Source organism: Tursiops truncatus, chromosome 4 (genome assembly GCF_011762595.2).
Source record: "Tursiops truncatus isolate mTurTru1 chromosome 4, mTurTru1.mat.Y, whole genome shotgun sequence".
Taxonomy (NCBI): Eukaryota; Metazoa; Chordata; class Mammalia; order Artiodactyla; family Delphinidae; genus Tursiops; species Tursiops truncatus.
This window is the reverse complement of record NC_047037.1, coordinates 98,189,839-98,216,493: the sequence shown is the minus strand read 5'-3', so window position 1 is coordinate 98,216,493 and position 26,655 is coordinate 98,189,839. Positions and strand designations below refer to the sequence as shown.

General features: G+C 35.8%; 1 long non-coding RNA gene and 1 pseudogene across 1 annotated transcript in view; one reads left to right on the top strand and one right to left on the bottom strand.

The window, feature by feature from the left end:
- LOC141278487 (uncharacterized) overlaps positions 1-26,655 on the bottom strand; it is an 80,868-nt gene that overhangs the window by 42,305 nt on the left and 11,908 nt on the right. The gene's annotated exons all lie outside the window — the stretch shown is intronic.
- Positions 13,174-21,303, top strand: LOC141278513 (olfactory receptor 5H1-like; annotated as a pseudogene).

Sequence of the window (26,655 nt, the reverse complement as noted above, 5' to 3'; positions counted from 1 at the left end):
AAAGAAGCCTGGGACACAGTGGGGAAAAAAAGTGTAAAATAAAAACTTTTAAGACAAGAACCAAAATAAAAAATCATTACCCAAAGTGCTAGAGGAAAAAAAATTATGAAAGGAAGTTCTTCAGGAAGAAGGAATATGATATCAAAGAGAAACTTGGTGCTACACAAACAAACATCTCTGAAAATAGTTAAAAATTAAGGTTCATACAAAAAGGATCTTTCTTCTTATGAATTAATCTAAGAGGTAATTGAATGCCAAAAGAGTAGCAATATATCATAACTTTACAGATAAAAGTAAAATATATGATAATATAGCAGAAAAGATTGGAGGGAGAAATTACAATTTGTTAGATTATTGCCCTATAAATGTAGTGGTATGATATTATTTGAAGGTAGATGTAATTAATTAAAATAATATATTGCATACCCTAAGAGAATCACCAAAAGATAGACAATATATAAATAATAAGCCAAATGTAGATATAAAATGGAATCATAAAGAAGTTTCTATACTCCAAAAGCAGGCAGGAAAAGAGGAAAGAAGAACAAAGAACAATGGAATGGATAGAAAAATATCCAGCAAAATGATAGATTTTAATCCAATCACATCAATAATTCATTGAATATAAATGGTATAATATACCAAATAAAAGACAGATTGTCAGATTGGATTCAAAAGCAAGATCTAACCACATACTATAATTATATACTGTTGAGAAGAAATACACATCAAATACAAAGACACAGATAAATTAGAAATAAAAGTATGAAAAGCAGACATACTATGCCAACACTAATCAGAAGAAAGCTGGAGTGGCTAGCAAACAAAATAGGGATATTACCAGAGATAAAGAGGGACATTGCAAAATGATAAAGGATTCAATTTATCAAAAAGACAAAATAATACTAAGTCTGTAAGCACTGAACAATGGAGCTTTAAAATACTTGAAGCAAAAACTGATAGAATGGGGCTTCCCTGGTGGCGCAGTTGTTGAGAGTCCGCCTGCTGATGCAGGGGACGTGGGTTCGTGCCCTGGTCCGGGAAGATCCCACATGCCGCGGAGCGGCTGGGCCCGCGAGCCGTGGCCGCTGAGCCTGCGCGTCCGGAGCCTGTGCTCCGCAACGGGAGAGACCACAACAGTGAGAGGCCCGTGTACCGTAAAAAAAAAACAAAACAAACAAAAAAAAAAACTGATAGAATGGGAAGGAGAAAGAGACAAAGAAGAAAGAGACAATTGCAGATTAAGACTTCAATACTCCTCTTTCAATAATTGATAGAACAAGTAGAGAGAAAATCAATGAAAGTAGAGAAGACCTAAAGAACATTATCAACCAACTTGATAGTTATAGAATACTATATCAAACAACAGTAGAATACACATTATTTTTTTATGTGTGCACTGAACATTCACCAAAATAAACTCTATTCTGTGTAATATTTAAAATAATTGAATTAGGGAAGGGCCAAGATCATGGAGTAGAAAGACCCTGAGCTCACCTCTTCTTACGGGCCCACCAAATTTACAACTATTTACAGAACAACCATCAACAAAAAAGACTGGAACCTACCTGAAAGATCTTCTACAGCTAAAGATATAAAGAAGGAATGACAACAAGATGGGTAGGAGTCATGATATAGTCAATTCTCATACCCTCGGACCCACAAATGGGAGAATAATTACAATTGCAGAGGTTTTCCCAAAGGAGTAAGGGGTCTGAGCCCTACATCGGGCTCCCTAGACCAGAGGTTCGTCCTAGAAAGGTGAGACCCCAGAAAGTTTGGCTTTGAAGGTCAGTGGGGCTTATTTTAGGAGTTCCAGAGGGCTGTGGGAAATAGAGACTCAACTTTTAAAGGACACCACAAAATCTCACATGCACTGGGACCCAGGGCAGAAGCAGTAATTTGAAAGGAGTCTGGGTCAGACCCACCTACTGATCTGGAGAATCTCCTGGAGAGGCAGAAGGCAACTTCAGCTCACCTTGGGGACATGGACACTGGCAGAAGCCATTTTGGAGAGCTTGTTCTACCATGTGGACACTGGTGCTGGCATTCACCATTTAGGAATCCTCCTTCTAGCTTATGAGCCTCAGGACCCAGCCCCACCCATGCCCACCAGCCCATAGGCACTAGTACTGGGACATCTCAGGCCAAGCAATTAAAAGGGCAGGGACACAGCCCCACCCATTAGCAGACAGAGTGCCTTAAGACCCTCTGAGCCCAAAGCCTGAATAGACAATTTTCCAAAGAAGACATACAGATGGCTAACAGGCACATGGAAAGATGTTCAACATCATTAATCATCAGAGAAGTGCAAATCAAAACCACAATAAAATATCACCTCATACTTGCCAGTATGGCTGTCATCAAAAAGAACACATATAACAAATGTTGGCAAGGATGTGGAGAAAAGAGAACCCTCATACACTGTTGGTGGGAATGTAAATTGGTGCAACCACTGTGGAACACAGTATGGAGGTTCCTCAAAAAACTTAAAATAGAACTACCGTGCAATCCAGGAATTTCACTTTTGGGTATATATCTGAAGAAAGTGAAAACATTGATTTGAAAAGGTGTATGCACCCCAAGGTTTATAGCAACATTATTTACAATTGCCAAGATATGGAAGCAACCCAAATGTCCATCAACAAAGAAGATATGGTTTATATATACAATGGAATACTACTTGGCCATAAGAAAGAATAAAACTTTGCCATTTGTACAAACATGCATGGACTTGGAGGGCATTATGCTAAGTGAAATAAATCAGGCAGAGAAAGACAAATACTATATGATATCACTTACATTTGGATTCTAAAAAAATTAAACAAACTAGTGAATTTAACAAAACAGAAACAGGCTCCCAGATATAGAGAACAAACTGGTGGTTACTGATGGGGAGAAGGAAGGGGAGAGGGACAATATAGGGGTAGACGATTAAGAGGTACAAACTACTATGAATAAAATAAATAAAGTACAATGATATATTGTACAGCACAGGGAATATTAGCCAATATTTTGTAATAACTATAAATGGAGTATAAGCTTTAAAAGTTGTGAATCACTAGGTTATACACCTGAAACATAATACTGTATATCAACTATAACTCAATTTTTAAAAAAGGAAAAAAAAAAGAAAACAAAAAAATATATAAGGTATTTTGTATAGATACCAAGTCTTTGAATATAATAGCAAAACATACTTTGATAATTTTTCCATTTAAACTTCAATAATGGGCTTTAAATAAAATTTTAAAGATTAAAGAATTAGAATGAAATAATTGAATTAATACAAACTATAAACCCATAACATAATTAAATTAGATATCAATAAGAGAAAGATATCTCTAAAATCTCCATGTATTTGGCAATTAAAAACCATCTTTCTAAATATCCATGGATCAAAGAAATAGTCACAGGGAAAATAAGAATATATTTTAAATTCAATGATAATGAAAATACAAATATTTAAATATGTGGAGTATAGCTAAGAGAACGGTTAAAGAGAAATCTATAGCATTAACTACGTACATTAGAAAAGAAGAAAGGACTGAATCAATGTTTTAAGCTTCCACATTAACATACTATAAAAGAAGAGCAAATTAAACCCAAAGCAAGCAGAAATAAATAATAAATATAAGAGCAGAAATCAATTATATTGAAACAAAAGTAATAGAGAAAATCAATAAAATGAAAAGCTGGTTATTTGAAAAGATCAATAAAATTGATAAGCTTCTAGCCAAACAGGCCAAGAAAAAAAGGGAAAAAACTTAAATTACTAAATGACAGAAAATGCAAACATCAGAAGAGAAAGAGGAACATTATTACAGAGGCTATAATGTTTAAAGGACAGCAAAGAAATATCTTGAACAGTTTTATGTCTGAAAATTTGTCAATCTAGATGAAGTGAGCAAATTCCCTAGAAAAAATATAAGATACCAAAGCTTATTTAAGAATAACTAGGTAATCTGAATACTCATATGCTTTTTTAAAATTTGGATTTTTAGTTAAAAGTTTTCAAACCAAAAAAAGTCCAAGTCCGTATATTTTATATAAAACAGATAAGCAGAAATAGCTAAATTATCTTCTAGGAGTTTTGGGGAAAAGTACCTAAACATTCTTTTTGATGTTCTAGAGAAAGATATAAGTGCAAGGAAAAGAAAGCAAAGTAAAATGTATTGCTACCTGAGTCTTGGTCAAAATAAGACAGAATATTGTGGCCTAGACTAGAGGTCCAAGGAATTTTTCACTGTTAAGCCTAATCTGAACCTTGATTTCTAGCTCTGAAAGAGATGGAGCCAAAGGTGTACAAGTTAAGCCTTGGTGCGCAAATCTGGCCTGCACTGGCCAGACCAAAGCCTGGTGGCCAGTTTGGAAAAGAAAGAGTGAAGTGGAGCTGGCTGTGTTTGGAAAGAAAAGTCCAGGGTGAGCTTACTTCTCCAGTCAGGAAGAAGAAATAATGGAGAAAAGGGAACCCTCCTACAGTGTTGGTGGGAATGTAAATTGGTACAGCTACTATGGAGAACAGTGTGGAGGTTCCTTAAAAAACTAAAAATAGAGCTACCATACGACCCAGCAATCCTGCTCCTGGGCATATATATGGAGAAAACCATAATTCGAAAAGATATATGCAACCCAATGTTCATTGTAGCACTGTTTACAATAGCCAAGACATGGAAGCAACCAAAATGTCCATCGACTGAGGAATGGATAAAGAAGATGTGGTACATATATACAATGGAATTTTACTCTGCCATGAAAAAGAATGAAATTCTGCCATTTGCAGCAACATGGATGGACATGGAGATTATCATACTAAGTGAAGTAAGTCAGACTGAGAAAGACAAATATCATATAATATCACTTATATGTGGAATCTAAAAAAAAAATGATACAAATGAACTTATTTACAAAACAGAAACAGACTTGCAGACTTAGAGAGCGAACTCATGGTTACAGTGGGGAAGGGTGGGAGGAGGGATAGATTGGGAGTTTGAGATTGACATGTACACACTACTATTTTTAAAATAGATAACCAACAAGAACCTACTGTATAGTACAGGGAACTCTGCTTAATATTCTGTAATAATCTAAATGGGAAAAGAATTCAAAAAAGAAGAGATACATGTACATAACTATTTTTTGTACATACATAATGGAATCACTTTGCTGTACACCTGAAACTAACACAACATTGTTAATCAACTATGCTCCAATATAAAATAAAAATTTAAAAAATAAAGTGAGATGTTACTAGGGATGTAATGTACAACATGATAAATATAAAGAACACTGTTATATGTTATATATGAAAGTTGTTAAGAGAGTAAATCTAAGAGTTCCAATCATAAGGAACAAGTTTTTTCTATTTAACTTTTATCTACATGAGATGGTGGGATGTTCACTAAACTTATTGTAGTAATCATTTCATGATGTATTAAGTCAAATCGTTATGCTGTACACCTTAAACTTATACAGTGCTCTATGTCAATTATATCTCAATAAAACTGGAAGAAAAAGAAAAGTGAAATAAAAAAGAAAAAAGAAGAGGTGACTGGCTTGTTTCAAGGAAGCATGCCTGGGAACTATTTAGCATTCTGTTAAAAGAAGAGACAAGCTATGGTAAATCAAAGCCACAGTCTGACTTTTAGATGCCCCTTAAGCCCACCCATGTGGTCCCACCAGAATCTTGTTACTTCACACAACACATTAATATCTCCTTACGTTGGGAGAAGGAAAAAGGGAAGTGCAAAAGGGATCAGAGTAGGAACTTGAACTCCTTTCTCACTCTTATCACTCCAAATATAGTAATCAGGAATAGCAGGTTGCAAAACTGTATGTATTTGCATAATTTATCAGAAAACATGCATGTTTGTATAATATATGATAGAAAAATTTAAAAGATTCATACTAAAATATTAGTAGTATATATTTCTAGATGATTATAAAATATTTTTATTACTTAGCAGTATTTTCAAATATTTCTGTAATGGACAGTTTTATTTGTGAAATAAAATAATTTGAGTGAATGGAAGATATTGACAAAGATTCTGTCATTGATCAAACTCTACTCAGGTTCCTTTGAGCTCTCTTTCAACCAGGCCTGATTTTTGTACTTCCATATTCGTCCCTGAATTGTCCAGTTTTATCAAAATTCCTGCTAAGTCTGACCAGTACCCCTACCCTTGATATCTGATCATCCTTGATACATAATTAGGTTCCTTATCCTCCACCATACCCCAGGTGATGTCTGATCACCCTAGACTGCCTTCAGCAATACTATGAGGTGGGTTTAGCCAGAATCCCCTTACTTCTGTTGTTTCTTCTTGGTAATTTTCCATCCACTGCCCCCCTCCCTGCTCCTTGGCTATAAATACCCACTTGCTTATGTTATATTCAGAGTTGAGCTCAACATCTCTCCCCCACTGAAGTGGTTCCTACACCTAGTAAAATAGCCTACACTTGAATAAAGTCTTCCTTACCATCTTCAACAAGTGTCACTGAATGATTTTTTCCTTAATAGCATCCAGATTGGATGAAAAGAAATAAATGTATTTTAAACAGATAATATAATAATCTATGCAGAAAAATCAAATGGAATCCACAAAAAGCTACTACAACTAACAGATGAGTTTAGCAAGTTTCCAGAATACAAGATCAATATTCAAAAATCAACTGCACTTCTGTATAGTGGTAATAAACACTCAGAAATTGAAGTTTAAAATACTGTGTACAATTATAATAAGCATATGAAAACTCAGTTTTAAATCTGGCAAAAAATGTGCAAGATCTATAAATGGAAAAAGAGCAAAAGCTTTTCTGAGGAAAATTAAAGAATACCTAAATAAATGGAAAGATGGGTTAGAGGATTCAATATTGAAAAAATGTCAATTCTCCCCAAATGCATTTATACATTTAATAAAATTCCAATCAAAATACCAGCAGGATTTCTTGTAGATATTGACAAGCTGATTCTAATACTCACATGGGAATGCAAAGAATATAGAATAGCCAAGACAAGTTTGAAAAAGGAGCAAAGTTAGAGATCTAACACTATCTGATTCTAAGATTTAACATAGAACTTTATTATCAAGATAGTGTGGAATTGTTGTAAAGATAGACAAGCAGATGAGTAGACTAGAATATAGTCCAGAAATAAACTATAAATATATGGATAGCTGATTTTGAACAAAGCTGAGAAGGTAATTCAGTGAAGAAAGGAGAGTCTTTTCAACAAATGATGCTGGAACATCTGGATACCTGTATGAAGAAAAATGAACTATAATCCAAATCCTATACAAAAATTAACTCAAGATGGATCATAAACCTAAATAAACAACCAAGAAATATGACATCAAAAGCACAACCTATAAAAGAAAAAATATTGATAAATTAACTTCATTAAATAAAGAATTAAATTAAATATATTGCTGTTAAAAATTGCTAAAATGAAATGACAAACCATAGAATTTCAGGAAACATGTTTAAATCATATATCTGATAAAACACTCATATGTAGGATATGTGAAGAACTCTCAAAGCTCAAATATTAGAAAACAAATTTTAACTACTGAAACAGTTAAAAATGGGCTAAAAAATTTGAAGAGACACTTCACTAAAGATGGCCTACAGATGTCAAATAAGGGCAGAAAGATTCTTAATCATCATTAGCCATCAGGGAAATGCAAATTAAAACCTCAATGAGATACCACAACCCACCTGTTAAAATAACTGAAATTGAAAGGACAATCCACTCCAGAAGCAGCAATACAGACCTTTGTATCATAGATAGGCAACACAATAAATTAGAAGATAATTACACAAAATTGAAGGGGGCAGTAAATTTACATCAAATTTTCTTTATGTTAAAAGTTCCCTCGGCACATTCTAGTTACCTCTGCACATCCTACTGCTTACTCAGCCCTTCTGCAGAGTTTTCGCAGTGAATCCTCTTTAATCTATGTTATTTTTTCTCCACTTTTTTGCCTTTCATTAGCAAAATTCTAAGGAAGCAGGAAAAGGATTAATGCATCTATCAAACAATATGCCCTTTTTCCCTGGTATGTTGCCAGACACATTTCAATTGGAAGTTATTTTTTTAAAACTTTTTAGATATAAAATCAAAATGTCACAAGTAAGTAAATTAAGGTTTATTTTATGAATGTTCATGGATAATTTTCTCTGTTAATGCACAAAAAGCAAATCTGAACACATTACCACCATGTTCAAAATCATGTTAATAATTTTTCTTTAAGTTGGGGTAAAGAACAAAGTCCCTGACCTGGCCTCCAAAGTCCTGTGTTATCTAAATATGCTGGCCTCTCCGACCCCATAGGGCTCCTCCCTGCTTCTCTTTTTGCAAGCCACATTTACCATGCTGTGCTTCTCCAGTTACCTAGGTTCTCTGATAATCTGATAGTCCCTCCAATGATGAAGGCCCTGTGGATGGGACCTGTCCACAGGCAACAATCACTTTGTTAGAGTTGAAGACCCCTGGGCCCCACACAGACCTACTGAAACAAAATCTGCCTTTTAACAAGATTTCCAGGAGGTTCACAGGCAATAAAGTTTGAGGAGCACTGATCTAGATCACCTCTCACTGTGATCTTTTTTTTCCTTTGCTCCTCCCTAGATCTTTGCTTAGTAAGATTTCTCATCAGATTTCAGCTTAAAGTTGGGAGTTAGGTGTGAGTCTGGAAGGTGAGCTACAGTTTGCACGAGGAGGACAACTTTACTTGGGGTTCACTCCTGAAGGGAGTCTAGAACTTTGACCTCATTAAAATCATGTATGATTAGCTCAGACAATATGATACTAAGCAGAGCATCAAAATTTATAGATAAATTGAAGTTTTCATAAACATATCAGATGTGTCATCTGTAGTGAAAAGTAATGGCATAAAGTGTGGTTTCTACTGTTAAAACTGGAACTATCTACAATGATTGATGTTTATAATTTCAGAGCCTATGATGCCCCATGGGACAACCTGCCTTTCTCATACATGTCCAAGTCCACAGTGCCCAGTAAATGCTTAGCTTTGCCCTAAAGGGAATCCTTGCAGGGGGTATCAAGGGAATTTTAGTTCTTCAGTCCTCCTTCTTCTGGCAAAAGTACACAGTTGTATAATTGTTTGACCCTTCTGTTCAAAGCAAATTAATATAAACTATAATTTCCTGAGCTTGGGAAGTCTCCAAAATGAATCAGTGTGCAAAGAATTGCTACCTATGTTATTGTCATTTCTGTGCTGTTGTAAAGAAAGCCTAATGTATTGACAGGATATCCACAATTTCTCATAAGATATGGGTAAGAGAGAAATGATTTGTATAATATTCATTATTCTTTATATAAAAATTAAAATACTGTTTATAATAATTTTAGATTGGGTTCATAAGATGTCAAAATAGCCGCGTAGAAATGAAAAAAAGTGAATTAATTGTGTATTTTACTTTTGTGATTAAAATTTAGACATGTAAAATAGCTGTAAGACAGAATTGTTCCCTTTAATTTAATGATGTTTTATTATTTTGTTAACCTAACTATAAAGATTTATAAGGTAAATTCTGGTGAACCAGAAAGTTAAATAATTTTAAATTGGGTTTAATGTTTCAGGTCATATGATTCTTATATGAGAAATCATTTAGAGCTTTCTGACAAAAAGACCCACTCTGATTAGTTAACTGATTAAAACTTTTAAGGTAAATCACTTAAATATTAATTCCTATATTCCTTCACATACTTATGAGAAAAATTTTATTGAATATTTTGTATATATAGCATAGAAATATATACATGCATTGGAATATAAATGAAAAAAGTATATAAATCATATATATATATGTTAGGAAATATATAGACAATGTTTCTCCACTATGTTTTCCAGCATTTATGAATTAATAAGTACCCACACACAAAATAAATTTGAGAACTTTCAATTACTTAGTGATTGGGATTGAAGAGAAGGAAGGAAATTTCATATAAAAATCTACTTAACAACTGAAATTCTTGATGTTCATTATTTATATCACCTATATTCAAGATCCGGTTTGGGATCAGTTTTTGATTCTCCCCGCAAAACTAAAAAGCCCACAATTGGTGGAGAGTAAAGTGCTCTCAAGTTAAATGAGCAGGATTTCTAGATAAGGTAAGTTCTAATTACTCTAATAACAGAGAGAAAGTAATTTTAAATATGGAAAGAACTTTCTGTCAGTGCCAATATATTTATTAACAACACACAATTTGTAAGATACAATTTAAAATAGAAGTCTCTTTTTCATACACAAATTCTAGAGGAAAACAAACTTTGCATAAAAAAAAATTCAGGACAGACAACCTTGGGGAACACCAGAGTTAAAACAAACACTCACCCCCAAGTCTCTGAGCCTTTCCCTTTACAGGTTTCCCCTGCTATCTGAAAGTAGAACATTCCTATGAAACCTTTTAAAAGCTGAAATGGCATAAAGAGAAGAAGCTATTACCTTAAGACACATCTTCCTAACAGACGGACAAAATAAATCAAGATAAAGCACAGATACAGACACAGTTCAAAGATATGATGGCTTGATGCTGATAATGATAAATGTAGTTCCCAGGGAAGGAGCTTGGTGGGGCCATTCTGGCTGCTGGGGGGTGTGTGTCGTCTCTATAGCTGCTTGCTGCAAAAGAAATGCTGAACACTGTTTTTGTCTTTTATTGGTAATAGCAAAAATCCTTTTCGGATCTCTTTTGGTTAGTGAAAACAATTATTAATATAGTTCTTTCATAAAAGAGAAGTGGTGGTAAAGCAAACTTTTGAAAAGCGGGGCATACCTATATTTCCTCTTCAGCTTTTCTTGGACACTTGCTCTCTCAGATACTTCCTTCTCAGCTCTACTTTGGCTTGTCTTTCCTATACTTATCCATCTATGTCTCTTGATATTTTCCATCTGTTATCTCCCCGCTGTTTTCTTTTCACCAACACACATTATCTTCCCACTTTTCCTGTTCCCTTTCTCCTCTCAACTCCTTACTCTCCTCTCTTTTGAAAACTTTCATTAAAATATTCTAGAGGAAAAAAAAACCCCATATGTGTCTAGGAGAAGTAGGAAAATGTCAATGGTTCTCCACCTTTCGTGGAGTACTCCAAATCCTTCCACCCACTTGTTTCCCTTTCACTTCTCATTAGTCTCTGGCCTTAACTCAATCACAAAATGCAAACTGCTCTCACTAAAGCCACTAAAAATCCCTTAATTTCCACACTCAGTGAAATCTGATCACCCTTTGTCCTACTAGACCATTTATTTTGGCATTTGACACATCATTCTCTTCGTTCATTTTGAATATCTTTTCTCTAAGTTCATAACACTCAGCTTTCTAGTCTCCTTCCTGCTTCTCAGCTCAGTATCCTTTTCTGGTCTCACCCTAGTCTTTCTCTGTTGTGAACCAGGCCTCTTGGTTGCCACAGGAAATGAGTTAATTGAATGGAAATAGCTCTAACATAGAAATGCATGAGACAATGGAGAAATCAGGTGAAAAAATGATCAGGAAGAGAAGGAAGCAAAGGAGCTAATCAACAGCCCAAATCATGACCCAACACCAGCTCAATGAGACCTGCTGCCACTGATGTTGAGGTTGGAATGCCAGCTCACACTCACAGTGCCATGGTTGTGGATGCAGGATGAGTTTGCTGGAGTCTTGATATTGCTGTCTTTGCAACCAGTATTCTCTTTTGTCCCGGTACATTTTTTTTCTCTCTCTCTTCTTATTCCAAATGTAGGTTTTGTGGATTTGATTTGACAAATCTAGGTCAAGTTCCCTCACTCTATGTGCAAGGGGAATGGGAAAGTCAGTTTCTAGTTTTTTGGCTTCTTTTTTTTTTAATTAATTTTTTATTGGAGTATAGTTGGTTTACAATGTTGTGTTAGTTTCTGCTGTACAGAAAAGTGAATCAGTTATAAATATACATATATCCACTCTTTTTAGATTCTATTCCCATATAGGTCATTATGGCTATCATCTTTTGGCTTCTTGAATGGGTGATACCCTCTACCAGCCACCACGATTACGTGGGAGAAAAGGGGATCAGATGTTGGCTATCTAATATATGCTGTGTATCCACTGTGTAACCTCTTTAATATAAGTTCCTCACGTTTCTTTCTGTGCCCTTCTTCTTCTTATGCATACTCTTCAATGGATAGGTTATCAATAAATATGCCTTCAGCTACCCCCAAAACTCCTAAGACATTATTTCTATTAAGCTATTTGTAGACTCATATTACTAAGTACATCTCATCTTGATGTTCAGAGGATGCTCTCTCCACAAACTGGCCACTGCAGCTGAGATCTTGATTTCAACTTTTGCTGTCCATCTAGCCAGTCACCAAGTGACTCTTCTCTCCTTCACTGACCATCCCTTTCACATCTAATGTCACAAGGTCCTAGTGTCTCTGCATTTTGAATTCTTTTGCATCTATCTCTCTGTCTTCCTCATGACAACCAAAGTTATATCACCAACGGACTAGGCACTACACATGCATTTGTGGAGCATTTTTTTAAAGTACAGATCCCTAGAACTGAATATTGACCCACTGAATTAATTTCTACAGTAATGTCTCACAATGTATATTCTGCATAAAAAGCTCCACAATCAATTCTGATGTGTAATCTGGTTAGAAAACCATTGGACAATAAATAGCAATATCTCCTGAATAGTATCCCTGACTCCAGCTTTCCCTCCATGACACCTATTTTCTGTGCTGACAAAAAATTAATTTAAAATACTTTCTGAGGCCTCTCCCTGTCTTGAAAATTTTCAGTATATACATATTACCTGAGGCAAAGAGTTCATGATCCTTCACGTAGCATTCAATTCATTTTATAATCCAGATCCCTTAAACATCTATTCCCTTGACTAATAATCCATGTCCCAGACTCAGAATTTCCCTACCACACTCTATCAGGTCCCCACAAATTTAGCAAATGGTTAGAATGTCTCTTTTATATAAATCTATTAATTTCTGCACATTATTTGAACTGAAATTATCATATTGAGTGGCATTTCTTTAAATCCCCCAGTTTATATAGTGATATTTTATGAAATTAAAAGGGCATTCTGATAGGAGTATGATTTCGACTCCACTTTACAAGTTTTCAATTCATAAATCCATAGTGAATGTTATTTTTATATTTATTGCATTTTATTTCAGGGGACATCCAGTGAAGATATGGAAAAGGAAAATGCAACATTGCTGACAGAGTTTGTTCTCTCAGGATTTTCATATCAACAGGAGTGGCAAATCCCCTGGTTCCTGGTATTCCTGGTGATATACCTCAACGCCACTGTGGGGAACCTTGGTCTTACTGCTCTCATCTGGAATGACTCTCAACTTCACACCCGCATGTACTTATTCCTTGGGAGTTTGGCTTTTGTGGATACTTCAGTATCATCCATAGTGACCCCCAAGATGCTGGTCAACTTCTCCGCCAAGAGTAAGATGATATTTCTCTCTGAATGCATGGTACAATTTTTTCCCTTTACAGTCAGTGAGACCACGGAATGTTTTCTCTTGGCAAGTATGGCATATGATCGCTATGTGGCCATATGCAACCCTTTATTTATCCAGTGATTATGACCAATAGACTATGTATGCGACTGTTCGTCTCATCATTTGTAGGTGGTGTCCTACATGCCTTTATTCATATAGGATTTTTATTCAGATTAACCTTCTGTAATTACAACATGATATATAACTTTTACTGTGAGAGTCCACCTGCCGATGCAGGAGACACGGGTTCGTGCCCCGGTCCGGGAAGATCCCACATGCCGCGGAGCGGCTGGGCCTGTGAGCCATGGCCACTGAGCCTGTGCGTCCAGAGCCTGTGCTCCGCAACGGGAGAGGCCACAACAGTGAGAGGCCCGCGTACAGCAAAAAAAAAAAAAAAAAAGAAAGAAGCTTGTAAGATAAAGAGATCAGTAGTATGTAAAAGTTATTCAAATGTGTTGTTGACAACAAGGGGCTTTAAATGCATATTACCAAAGCTCAAATAATGTTAAGATGATATGATGCCATAGTTCCCAGTGGGTAGCTGAGAAATACTTGAAAATGAGCAAGAATTTGGCTGTTTCATGCTCTAAAAGTCCTTGAAAGGTTGCTCTCCTCACATGCCATACTATTTAAGTATAATAAGCAATCCATTTTCAGAGCCATTTTGCCTTTCCTCTCCTGACACTTAAATTCCATACACATTCCATATCACTCAGGTCCTAACCCTCAAAACTACCGACCTCTGTTATTTATCCCTTCCATCCTGCTGATATTTTTTCCTTTCCAAACATACCTGCAGGATTAACCTTTATAAACTGGACTCTGATTACATGATATCTTTCTTCAATAACTTTTAATAGATTGTCATTGCTACCAGATTTTTCACATATATGGGAAATGTGTCTAGAGCTGTATACATACATGTGCATTATGATTATTTCTTCATTTATGTTAAGATTATATGGTATATAAATACAAGTAAATATATACGCATATATATCTATATATACAGACTTCTTCCTTTCTTCCTCCCTCCCTCCCTCCCTCCCTCCTTCCTCCTTCCTTCCTTCCTTTCTTCTTTCTTTTTTTTCTGTTCTTTCTTTCTTTCCTTCCTTCTTTCTTTTTCTCTTTCTCTTTCTTTCTTTCTTTCTTTTCTTTCTCTCTTTCTTTCTTCTTTTCTTTCTTTCTTCTCTCTTTTTTTCTTCATATTTCACCCTGCATATGTTCATCCCAGCATTCAAATAAAACCTTGCTTTAACTCTGAAGGCTCTTTCTCCACAATCCTCCTGTGGACTCTACACTATACCCAAACTGAGTTACTGAAAGCTTTCTGGACAAACCTCTCTCTCTCAGGTTCATGCTTTTGCTCACACAGGTCTCTCCACAGAGAAGCCTCCCCACCCAACTTCTCTATCTTCATTTAAAATTGAAAAGGTATCATTTTCTCAACGACTCTCTCAAATTTTACAACTTCTGCGATGTTTTTCCAGTGTACCTCAAAGATAATAGGAATGCTCACTCATCTCAAATGTTTAGCAGTTTATTTATTCTTCTTGGTCACACTTGGCCTCGTATAATAATATTTTTGGCCTACAAACTCTTTTAAATTACAATTTAGAAATCCTTCTGTCTTTTGTAGTAGATAGCATAGTGGCTTACTCACATGAGCTCCTAAATAAGTATTCACAAAATATTTATAAACTTAAAATGATCTGACAGCTCACATACATAGAATACAGTAAGAGTGCATCACTCTTTTTCAACCCGGCAATGAGCCCAGGGAAATTACTGGACCTGGCATGGCTGCTGCATGCCAGCTCACCTTCTTAAATTTCTTTCATGACAATTGAAAATATTATCAGTAGGATTGGTTCCTGGGATAGAGTATGACAAAATATCAGGGAGAAGCTTAATCAGAGGTTTGGTTTAAAGATGCAAGACATATAATTATTTAAAACAAAAATCATTACTCTATATTCCTGGAAGTGCGAGTCACAAGATTAGACCAGGTCATCTGCCTTCTTTTTACTCCTCTGAGACATCCCCCTATGTCCCAAAAAGGGAATGCATTCATCACATTCCAGTTGCTTTTACTGTTTCTCCCTAAAGAGTCTTTTTTTTTTTTTTTAAGGAAACTCCATACTGCTCTCCATAGTGGCTGTATCAATTTACATTCCCAGCAACATTGCAGGAGGGTTCCTTTTTTTCTGCACCCTCTCCAGCATTTATTATTTGTAGACATTTTGATGACGGCCATTCTGACTGGTATGAGGGGATACCTCATTGTAGTTTTGATTTGCATTTCTCTAATAATTGGCGATGCTGAGCATATTTTCATGTGCCTTTTGGCCATTTCTTTGGAGAAATGTCTATTTAGGTCTGCTGCCCATTTTTTGATTGTGTTGTTTGTTTGTTTGATATTTTGCTATATGAGCTGTTTGTATATTTTGGAGATTAAACCCTTGTCAGTCTCATTGTTTGCAAACATTTTCTCCCATACTGTAGGTTGTCTTTTTGGTTTGTTTATAGTTTCCTTTGCTGTGCAAAAGCTTTTAAGTTTAATTAGGTCCCATATGTTTATTTGTTATTTCAATTCCTCTAGGAGGTGGATCCAAAAAAATATTGCTGTGATTTATGTCAAATAGTGTTCTGCCTATGTTTTCCTTTAGGAGTTTTATAGTAACTGGTTTTACATTTAGGTCTTTAATCTATTTTGAGTTTATTTTTGTGTATGGTGTTAGAGAATATTCTAATTTAATTGTTTTACATGTAGCTGACCAGTTTTCCCTGCGCCACTTATTGAAGAGACTGTCTTTTCTCCATCGTATATTATTGCTTCCTTTGTCATAGATTAATTGACCATAGGTGTGTGGATTTATTTCTGGGCTTTTTATCCTATTTCATTAAAATAGAGCTACCATACGATCCTGCAATCCCACTCCTGGGCATATATCTGGAGAAAACCATGACTTAAAATGATACATGCACCCCAATGTTCATTGCAGCAATAGCCAAGACATGGAAGCAACTTAAATGTCCATCAATGGATGAATGGATAAAGAAGATGTGGTATAATATATGCAGTGGAATATTACTCAGCCGTACAAAAGAATGAAATAATGCCATCTGCAGAACGTGCATGAACCTAGAGATTACCATACTAAGTGAAGTAAGCCAGACAGAGAAACACAAATATCGTATGATATCGCTTATATGTGGAATCTTTTAAAAAATGATACAAATGAACTTATATACAAAAGGTCCAAAGACATAGAGAATAAACTTATGGTTACCAAAGGGGAAGGTGGTGGAGGGATAAGTTAGGAGTTTGGGATCAACATATACACACTATTATGTATAACATAGATAACCAACAGGGGCCTACTGTATAGCACAGAGAACTTTACTCAATATTTTGTAATAACATATAGGGGAAAAGAATCTGAAAAAGAATAGATACATATATATGTATAATTGAATCACTTTACTGTACATCTGAAACTAACATGACATTGTAAATCACCTATGCTTCAATTTAAAAAAATTAAAAATAATAAAAAAGAATCATTGTTATTGCATATGTACATAGTTCAATGATTTTTATTACTGTATAAGGTTTCCATTGTTTAGATGGATTCCTTCAATTATTTAGCGTTTTGCTTCTTCATACATTGTAATGACCCAAAGACTAACTGAAAGTATAGGCAGCGGTATGTATTTCTTCTGCCATCATTAGCACTGTTTCCTACAGAATTTTTCTTTGAATGAGAAGTCTGGTGTCAAGCTATGAGTATATGAGAGGGTGTATAACCCATCACATCTTAATTTAGGTTGCTGAGTACAGAATAGACAGTTGGAGGCCTCTCAGAAGTGCAGACTTCCTTGAAGCCTTCTCTTGTAGACGTCTAGTCTACAGATTCCTCTGCTCTGTATTGATCTTCAGTACAATCTCAACTACTTTATGCCTTCCAGAAATTACCAAAATCCCTACTCGAATGATGGATCCCATTCACTTCTGTTATAGATTTATTCATTTGTACATTTTTTTGTCATTTCAATGGTATGTTGGTAAAGAGGTAAAAGATACACCTGTGAAAAATCCACATTTTTGGACAAGATATTCTGCTGATTCCTTTAAAAAGAAACTATGAAATTAAATCTGTATTGTTTAATGGTTATTTAGATTTAAAGGATGATATAATTTTGCTAAGTTCATCCAGTTGTCTGGACACTGCTGATGCTAGATTAGATCATTTGTTGGAAATACAAATAATATACTTGAGATATTCTTTATTATGAAGTTGCATTCATTTTCTTAACCTGGAGATTGAAAAGAATATATAATAAATTATCTCTCTTTATGTATATGTGCATATGTTTTTTTCTCTTTGCCTTCCAATACCTTCTACTAAGTAAGACTTCTACTGTTCAGGAGATTGTTGATAATTTTATCCTAGACTGTGTTCAAAGAAATAACATAACTAGGATTGGGCAAAAACAAACAAATATAAATCAAAATTAGAACTGTATAACTAAAGTCTGTTTTGTTGACTGATTTTGGCATGTAGTCTTAGCACATGTAGTATTTGGAAAGTGTCAAAACCTCTCTGGTATAGGCTTTCATTTTAGCTCTTTTTGTTGGTCTTTTAAAACTAAGGTTTGAAAAATTTAGTGGGCATCAAAATCACCTGGAGAGCTTATGAAAACACAGACTGATGGGCATTATCATTAGAGTTTCTAATTCAGTCATGCTAATGCTGTTGTTTTGGGACTATACATAGCAAACTACTGTTGTGAACTGAATGTTGATTTCCCTCCAAATTCATACATTGAAGCACTAATCCCCTAATGTGGTGGTATTTGGAATGAGGACTTTAGGAGGTAATTAGGGTAGGAATAGATCATAAGGGTCAGGTTTTCATGATGGTATTAGTGCCCTTATAAAAAGAGAAAGAGGCAAGAGAACTAACTCCTCCCCACCACCCCCAGGAATACTCAACCTGCAAATGCCAAGTGAGAAGGCTGCTGCCTACTAGGCCAGGAAGCAATCTCTCACCATGTACAATAAATATCTGCTGGCCCCTTGTTCTTGAACGTCCCATCTTCCAGAATGTAAGAAATAAATGTTGGTGGTATAAGCAACACAGTCTATGATATTCTGTTACAGTAGCCTGAGCTAAGATAATCACTGCTTTAAAGTAATCAGTGAAGCAAAATTGTTATAGTATTAGGATATTTTGATATCAGATGAAACAGAGTTTCCATATACTCTATTCCCTACTTAAACAGCACTCTGAAAATATTTTGACAGTTTGCACCCTCTATTTATACTTTCCTTTCAGTTTTGGACAGAAAGATGCAAATAGGGCATCTATTTCAAAGGATGAATTATTGTGGATTTTTAAATAATTTTTTCTCGGGAACCATGATTGATAGTGATGATAGCCAATAAAAACCACATTGTCTAATTTCAGTATGGTTAATGGGAGGGTTCTCTGTCCCTTTTGAAAAATTAATTACCAAGCCAGATCAGCATTTAGATCACCCCTTTCAAGTACAACTTCATATACACAATATTCCTTATGCTGTAGTACGTGACGTTTACCTCTTCTGAAAAGGTACCTTCACAGTGAGACTTATTTAGAGCCATAGCTAACAGTTACATAATGATATTTCCCTCACTTTGCAAGATAAAACAAGATGTTCACTAAACATACAGTGAGTTTTGGTTATAGTCATGGTTGTCCAGAGTAACAGAACCAGGAGAATCTATCTCTCTATCTCACTACCTCCCTATATATCTATCTATCATCTATTTATCTATCTATCTATCTATATTTATACCAAGACATTTATTATAAGATATTGGCTGACATGATATGGAGTCTGAGAGGTTCCATGATTTTCCCTCTGCAAGCTGGAGAGTGAGGACAGTAGTGTCCTACTTTCAAAGGTCTCAGGCAGTAGGGCCAATTGTATAGATTCCTTTCTGAGTATGAAGTCCTGAGAATCAGATCATCAAGGGCAGGAGAATATCAATGCTAACCAGTCAAACAGAAAGTGAATTCCACCTTCCTCTGCCTCTTTGTTCCATCCAAGCCCACACCAGACTGGCTAATGCCCAGCTACGCTGCGGAGAGTCATCAGCTTTACTGAGTCCACCAATTCCACACTAATTTGGAACTTCCTCACAGAAACACCCCCAAATAATGTTTAATTAGATATCTAGACAGTTCACGGACCAGTTGACACATAAAATTAACCATTACAGGTTCACCTTTTGTCAACTTAGCACCCATACACATATCTTAAAACTATTCTATTTCTAAATAATGATAATAGCAAGGTCACCTAACATGATACAACTATGCTATGTACAACCAAAAATGTATTACTTCTTCCCCGGAGAGGAGGTAAAATCTTTGAGTGATGTTTACTATTGATTCTCCTTGATATCTGGTAATACAAATACTAAGATGTCAAATGAACAACACTCAATTATTATACTATAAAGTCAGCACATCTTATGTCTCATGACAAGGGAATAAGAGTGGAAAGAAAACAAAGCTGTTTGCTATACACACCCACAAATGTTTTCATATCAAACTAAGAAGGAAATCTCTTGGCAAATTACACCTCATATCTGTAACTGGACATGTGATTGGTGCTGGTATTTTAACTAACTTCTTTCACTACCCATTCTGCATTCTCTTTGCCTCCAGCAAACACCTCACTCAGGTGGTCATTGTTCTTCACCTTGTGGAATAAGCCAAAGGTTCACTCCTGAAGAGTCTGGGCCATTAGAACTACTATGTGGTTTGGCCTGTTAAAGTTTTCCATTGACCTTAACCATGGGAATGATAATGCTAAGAGATAGCCTGAGGTATCTTCTGTATTCCAGACATACTCTTCCTTACCCTCTTTGTGGAATAGTCCAGTTTCCTCTTGGTAGTTGCCATCAATCACCTCAGCCAGCACAGTAACTCACTTCTTTGTCTCATGAGTCAAAGGAACGTAAAGCCAAAGGGACCAAGGGGCAGTCTACTTTCAGCTCAACGGAAGCATTGTTGTGTGTCCTGGTGGAAGCAGGACTGCCCGCTGTAAGGTTTTCCCTTCACTACTGTCCTTCCTAAATGTCACAGAGAGGAGTTGTCATGCAACAGCTGTCCACTTTATGATGGTGCCTACATACCACGCAGAACCATCTGTAAATCAGGCCCCAGTCTTCTCTTCTCTGTCAACTCATCATAGAGAATTCCCTATAGGACCACAGGTCCAGGCTGGGAGACAGAAGCCATTGCAGCAGGAGTAGAGGCCAATAGCATTTGAACCACTTCTTCATGTAACTTACTTGTGCCTTCAGGACCTGTTCCTGCCTTGATCAAGTGTCTACTACTTCTATTCGATGAAGGAATGCTGCTGTGCACACTGAACTTTATGGTTAGTGGGTCAAATAACATCCAGTGTGTCAAGGGCAGCTCTGGTATCATGGCAAATTGGTGGCCCATTGTTAAACGTTCATGTTTTACCAAGGCTCACTAGCAGTCCAACAGCTGTTTCTCTAAAGTACAGTCATTATCCACAGAGGATGGCAGTGCTTTGCTCAGAATTCTAAAGGCCTGCACTGTGATCAACCTCTAGAGGCTTATTAAAGGCTCCAAGCATCTGTCACTGCCATTTCAGGCTCCACTGGATCTGCTGGATATGGTTCAAGGAGCAGAACAGCTTGCACAGAAGCCAAGACATGTTGCAAAACCTTCTTTTGCTCTGAGACCCACTCAAAACTAGCCGCTGGTAAATGGGCTGGAGTAACACACCCAAATAATGCTAATACTGCTCCAAAATCCACACGGGCACATTATGTGTTGTGCCTCTCTTTTGGTTTCAGGAAGGGTCAGATATAACAACTTATCCTTCACCTTAGAAGGGTTTTCTTGACATGCCCTATATCACTGGACACCTAGAAATTTCACTGAAGTAGAAGGCCCCTGAAATTTTGTCAGATTTGTTTTCCACCTCTGTCCTACAAATGGCTAACTAATAAATATTATTGCTTGCTCACTAAGACCAATCAGCACAATGTCATCCATGTAACAGACTAGTGTGATATAATATTTACAAATCATATGTGTGATAAAAGGCTTGTTTCCAGGATATATGAAGCACTCTCAAAATTCATAATAAAAAACAACTAAACCAATTAAAAATGGGTAAAATACTTGAACACTTTACCAAAAGAGATATACAGATGTCAAAGAAGGATGCAAAAAAATGCTTTATAAAATTAGTTACTAGGGAAATGCAAATGAAAGTGCTATGAGATATTACCTATTAAAATGACCAAAATTGAAAAGACTACCCAGAGTGGAAGCAGTAATACAGGCCTTTGCGCTCAGAGAGAGGCAACCAAATAAGTTAGGAGATAACTATACAAAATTGAAGAGGGCAGTAAATTTTAGTCAAGTGTTGGTTATGTTGAAGCTACCTCTGCACATCATACTCCCCACTCCATTCTTCTGTGCACTTTTCACAGGACTCTTCTCTTCTATGTTATTTTCTCCTCTACTTTGGCTTTCATCAGCAAAATTGTAAGGAAGCAGATTAATTGATCAATCAATCTACTAAAATGATGCTGTTTGCTTTCCCCCATCTAGTCATCCAAGTCCCAAATGGAGGCTAAGCATTTTCTTTTGTTACTCAGATATCATACCAAAATACCACAAATAAGTAAGTTAAGTTTTATTTTTCTGAATAAATGTACACTGATAACTTTCTCTGTTAATGCAAAAAAGGCAAATCTGATCATCATGGTACCACCATTTCTAAACCCCTCAATAGCTTTCCTTTAAATTAAGGTATAGAACAAAGTCCCTGATCTGGCCTCCAAGGCCCTGTGTTACCCCCATATGCTGGCCTCCCTGACCCATCTGGCTCCTCTCTGCATCCCTCTTTGCAAGCCAGCTACATTTACCATGCTGTGCTTCTCCAATTATCTAGGCTCTCTGATAATCTAGGCTCTCCATGATAAAGACCCTGTGGATGGCACCTGTTCACAGGCATCACCTCTTGGAAATGAAGACGCTCAGGCCCCACCACTGATCTACTGAAACAGGATTCGCTTTTTAACAAGATCTCCAGGAGACTCACAGGCATTAAAGTTTGAGAAGCACTGCTATAGGTTGTCTCCCACTGTGGTCTTTTGTTTTGTTTTTCCTTTACTCCTTCCCCAGACGTTTGCTTGGTAAGATTTCTCACCAGATTTCAGCTTAAAGTTGGGAGTTAGGTATGGGTCTGGAACGTGAGCTACAGTTTGCATGAGTAGGACAAATTGACTTGGGGTTGGGTCTTGACAGGAATCTAGAAATTAGGCCTCATTAAAATCATGTGTGATTAGCTCAGATAAGACCATACTGATCAAAGCACTCAGAGCATCAACACTTATTGATAAACTGGAGTTTGCAAAAACATGTCAGAAGTGTCCTCTGTGGTTGAAAATAGTGCCATAAAGTGTAATTTCTATTGTTAAAACCAGAACTGTCTGCAATGACTGACGTTTATGATTTCAGAGACTGTGGTGTCCCATGCAGCAACCTGGATTTCTTGTACCTGTCCAAACCCACAATGCCCAGAAGAACAGCTTAGCTTTGTCCAAAAGGTAATCCATGGGTGCTATCAGGGGAATTTAAGTTCTTCACTCCTTCCTCTTCCGGCAAAAGCACACAGTTATACAATTGGTTAACTCTTGTGTTCAACACAAATTTATATAAACTTATGTAAACAACATTTTCCTGAGCTTGGATAATGAAGCCTCCAAAGTGAATCAGTGTGCAAAGAATTGTCACCTGTGTTATTGTCATTGCAGTGCTCTTATATTAGTTTCTACTTCAGAAAGCCAAACACTGAAAGGAGCTCAACAATTTCTAACAGATATAGGTAAGAGAGAATGCTTTTTGTAATATTCATTATTTTTTCATAGAAAGTTAAAATACTGTTAAATTTGTAATAATTTTGATTTGATTTACAAGATACCAAAATAGCCAGTTGAAAATGGAAAACAAATAGTGAATAATCTGCATGCTTTATTATTGTGAGTAAAATCTGGATGAGCAAAATAGCTCTAAGAACACATTGTACTCTTTAAATATTTAACCATCTGGTTAGCATACTTACAATGACTCTATAGGATAAGTTTTGGTGAATTAGAACTTTAAACAAATGAACAGTAGTTTAAGGATTTAGGTCAATGTTTTCTACATAAGAAATCTTTCTGATAATTGCATTCAAAATATTTATTTGATTTAATTAACCATATTCTCTGATTAAATTTTAAGTTAAATCACTTAAATAATAACCTCTCTATTCTTTCACCTACTTCTGACAATAATTTCGTTATACATACATGTACATATACCTATATATATACAGAAAAATGAAGAAAATGTTTCTCCAGTGCTTTTCTCAGGTTTATGACTTAATAAGTACCCACACATCAAATTGAGAATTTTTAAAATGTTTAGTGATTTGAAATTGCATGGAAGGATGTTCACTCAAAATAAATATACATTTAACAACTGCAGTTATTGGCACTGGTTATTTACATTGCCTGTATTAAGTCCCAGTCTTTGAATCAATTTTATTCCACTAATAAAACTTGTGGAGAAGCAAATGCTTTAATCGCAAACCAGGAGGATTTCTAAAGAAAGTCAGCTCTAATCATAGTAATAACAAAGATAAAGCATCTTTTATATATGAAAAGAACTTTGAGGCCATGCTAGTATATTTATGAGCAAAAAATAAAATTAAAATGAAAGTTTTTAACACACCATTGTAAAGCAATTATACTCCAATAAAGATGTTTAAAAAAATTCTTAATTAAAAAACCTAAAAAAAATGAAAGTTTCTAATTAATACACAAATTCCATAGGAAAATAAACTTGGAGTTTTTAATAAAAGAAAAAGAAAGGTGACCCTGTGTTGACAACTTTTGTTGAAGCCAGAGTTGACAGATATTTATCCTCCAAACGCTGAGACTTTCCCCTTATTTCATCTTCAGCCTTTCTCTGATACTTCCTCTCTCTATTTGCTTGTCTTTCCTACACTTATTCATCTATGTTCGTTTGTCTCTTCCAGTTTTTTGTTGTTCCTTGTCACCCACACAAATTTTCCATTCCACTTCTCTATGCACTCTCATCTCAATGACCTCTTCTCTCTCTTTTGAAAACTTTCATGACATCGTTCTATAAGGAAAAATATCGCATCTGTCTATGGGCGGTGGTAAACAAATGTCAACTGTTGTCCACAACTTATATACTTTATTTCATTCTCCTCACTGCTGTGCCATTTGCTTCCTTTTCATTTCTCATTATTCTCCGACCTCAACTCTATCCCAAAATGGAAATTGCTCTCACTAAAAACTCTCTTAATTCCTACACACAATGATCTCTATTCACTCCTTATCCTACCAGAGCAATTATTTCATTTTAGGCACTGTATTTTCCTTTGTCCTTCTTGAGTATTTTCCTCTCTTTAAGTTCCCAACACTCAGCTTTCCAGTTCCCTCCTGATTCTCTGACACTCTGCTCTGTAGCTTTTTCTGGTCTTTCCTTTTCTCCTTTTGTGTGAGCCAGAGCTCTTGGCTGCAAGATGAAATGAGTTAATTGAATGAAAATTGGCTTGGACATAGAAATGTTAGGGAAGTTGGGGAAATCCACTAGAGAAATTGGCAGGACACAAAGAAAGAAGTCAGACAGTCAACAGCCAAAATCATGTCCCATCTCTAGCTCAATAAGACCTGTTGTCATTGCTGCTGAACTTGAATGCCACAATTCACACTCTCAATGCCACTGCTATGGGTACAGGATTTTCTGGGGTCATGATATTGTTTCCTTGGTTGACTTTATAACCAAAATTCTCTTTGTCCACATTTGACCTCTTTCTCCCCTCTCCATATCCCAAATAGAGTGTAAATGAGTTTTTTGGGGCTAACCCTATATCAAGCCCCCTCATTCTAGGTACCAGGGGGATGGGAAAGATAGTTTCCAGAAACTTTGGCTTCTAGAGAGGTTGAGAGCTTTAGTCTGCCACCAAGACTCATTTGGTAGAAAAGAGGATCAGATGTGAACCATCTAATAAATGATGTACATCCATTTTTAATCTCTTTAATGTAACTTCTTCAAGTTTATTTTCATTCCTTCCTCTTTTTTTTTTTTACCTTATGCACACTGTCCAATGTATAAGCCATATATAAGTATGTTTTCAGCCACCTCAATGATACCCAAGTCATTATTTCTATTAAGCACTTGTAGAATCATACTGCTAAGTTTATCTCACCTGGATGTTCAGAGGATGCTCCTTGCAAAAACTAGCTACTGCATCTTCAATCTCAATTTTTAATGACTACCTATCCAGTCATTAAAGAGAGTGACTCTCTCTCCTTTACTAATTACTCCTTCACATTTAATCTGTCACCAAGTCTTAGTGACTCTACATTCTAATTTATTTTGATCTCTTTGTCTCCCTCATCATTCTAATCATATCACACATGAACCAAGAACCTCACATACATTTTAATCAACTGGGAGCATTTAAAAATGCATATTACTTGACCACATTCATGATCTACTAAATCAATTTCTACAGTAGTACCTCAGACCCAATGTTTTGCATGGAAAACTACCCCAAACAATTCGGATGTGTAATCTGGTTCGGGAATTACAGGACAAGTGTTATAACTTCCTGAAGAGTATTCATGACACAAGATTCTGCTTCCTGCAGACTATTTCTACAACCAAATATTTAATTTCAAAACTAACTGATGATGACACTCCACATCTTAAAAGTTTTCAGTGCTTGCCTATTCCTTGAAGAATAAAATTGAAGATCATTCACATGGCATTCAATTCGTTTGATAATCCAGGCCTTTCTAAGATTTTTTTGATGTGCATCCATGTCAAACACACAGAATTTCCCTACCTCATTCAATAGCTTCCCCATAAATTTGCTCATGTTCAGAATTTCTTTCTTTTCTTCTAAATCTGTTTATTCCTATACATATTTTGAACTGAAATAATCACATTTTTCCAATATAGCAATTTCCTGAAATACTTTTCATGTATTAAAGAGTAAATAAAATAAATGGCA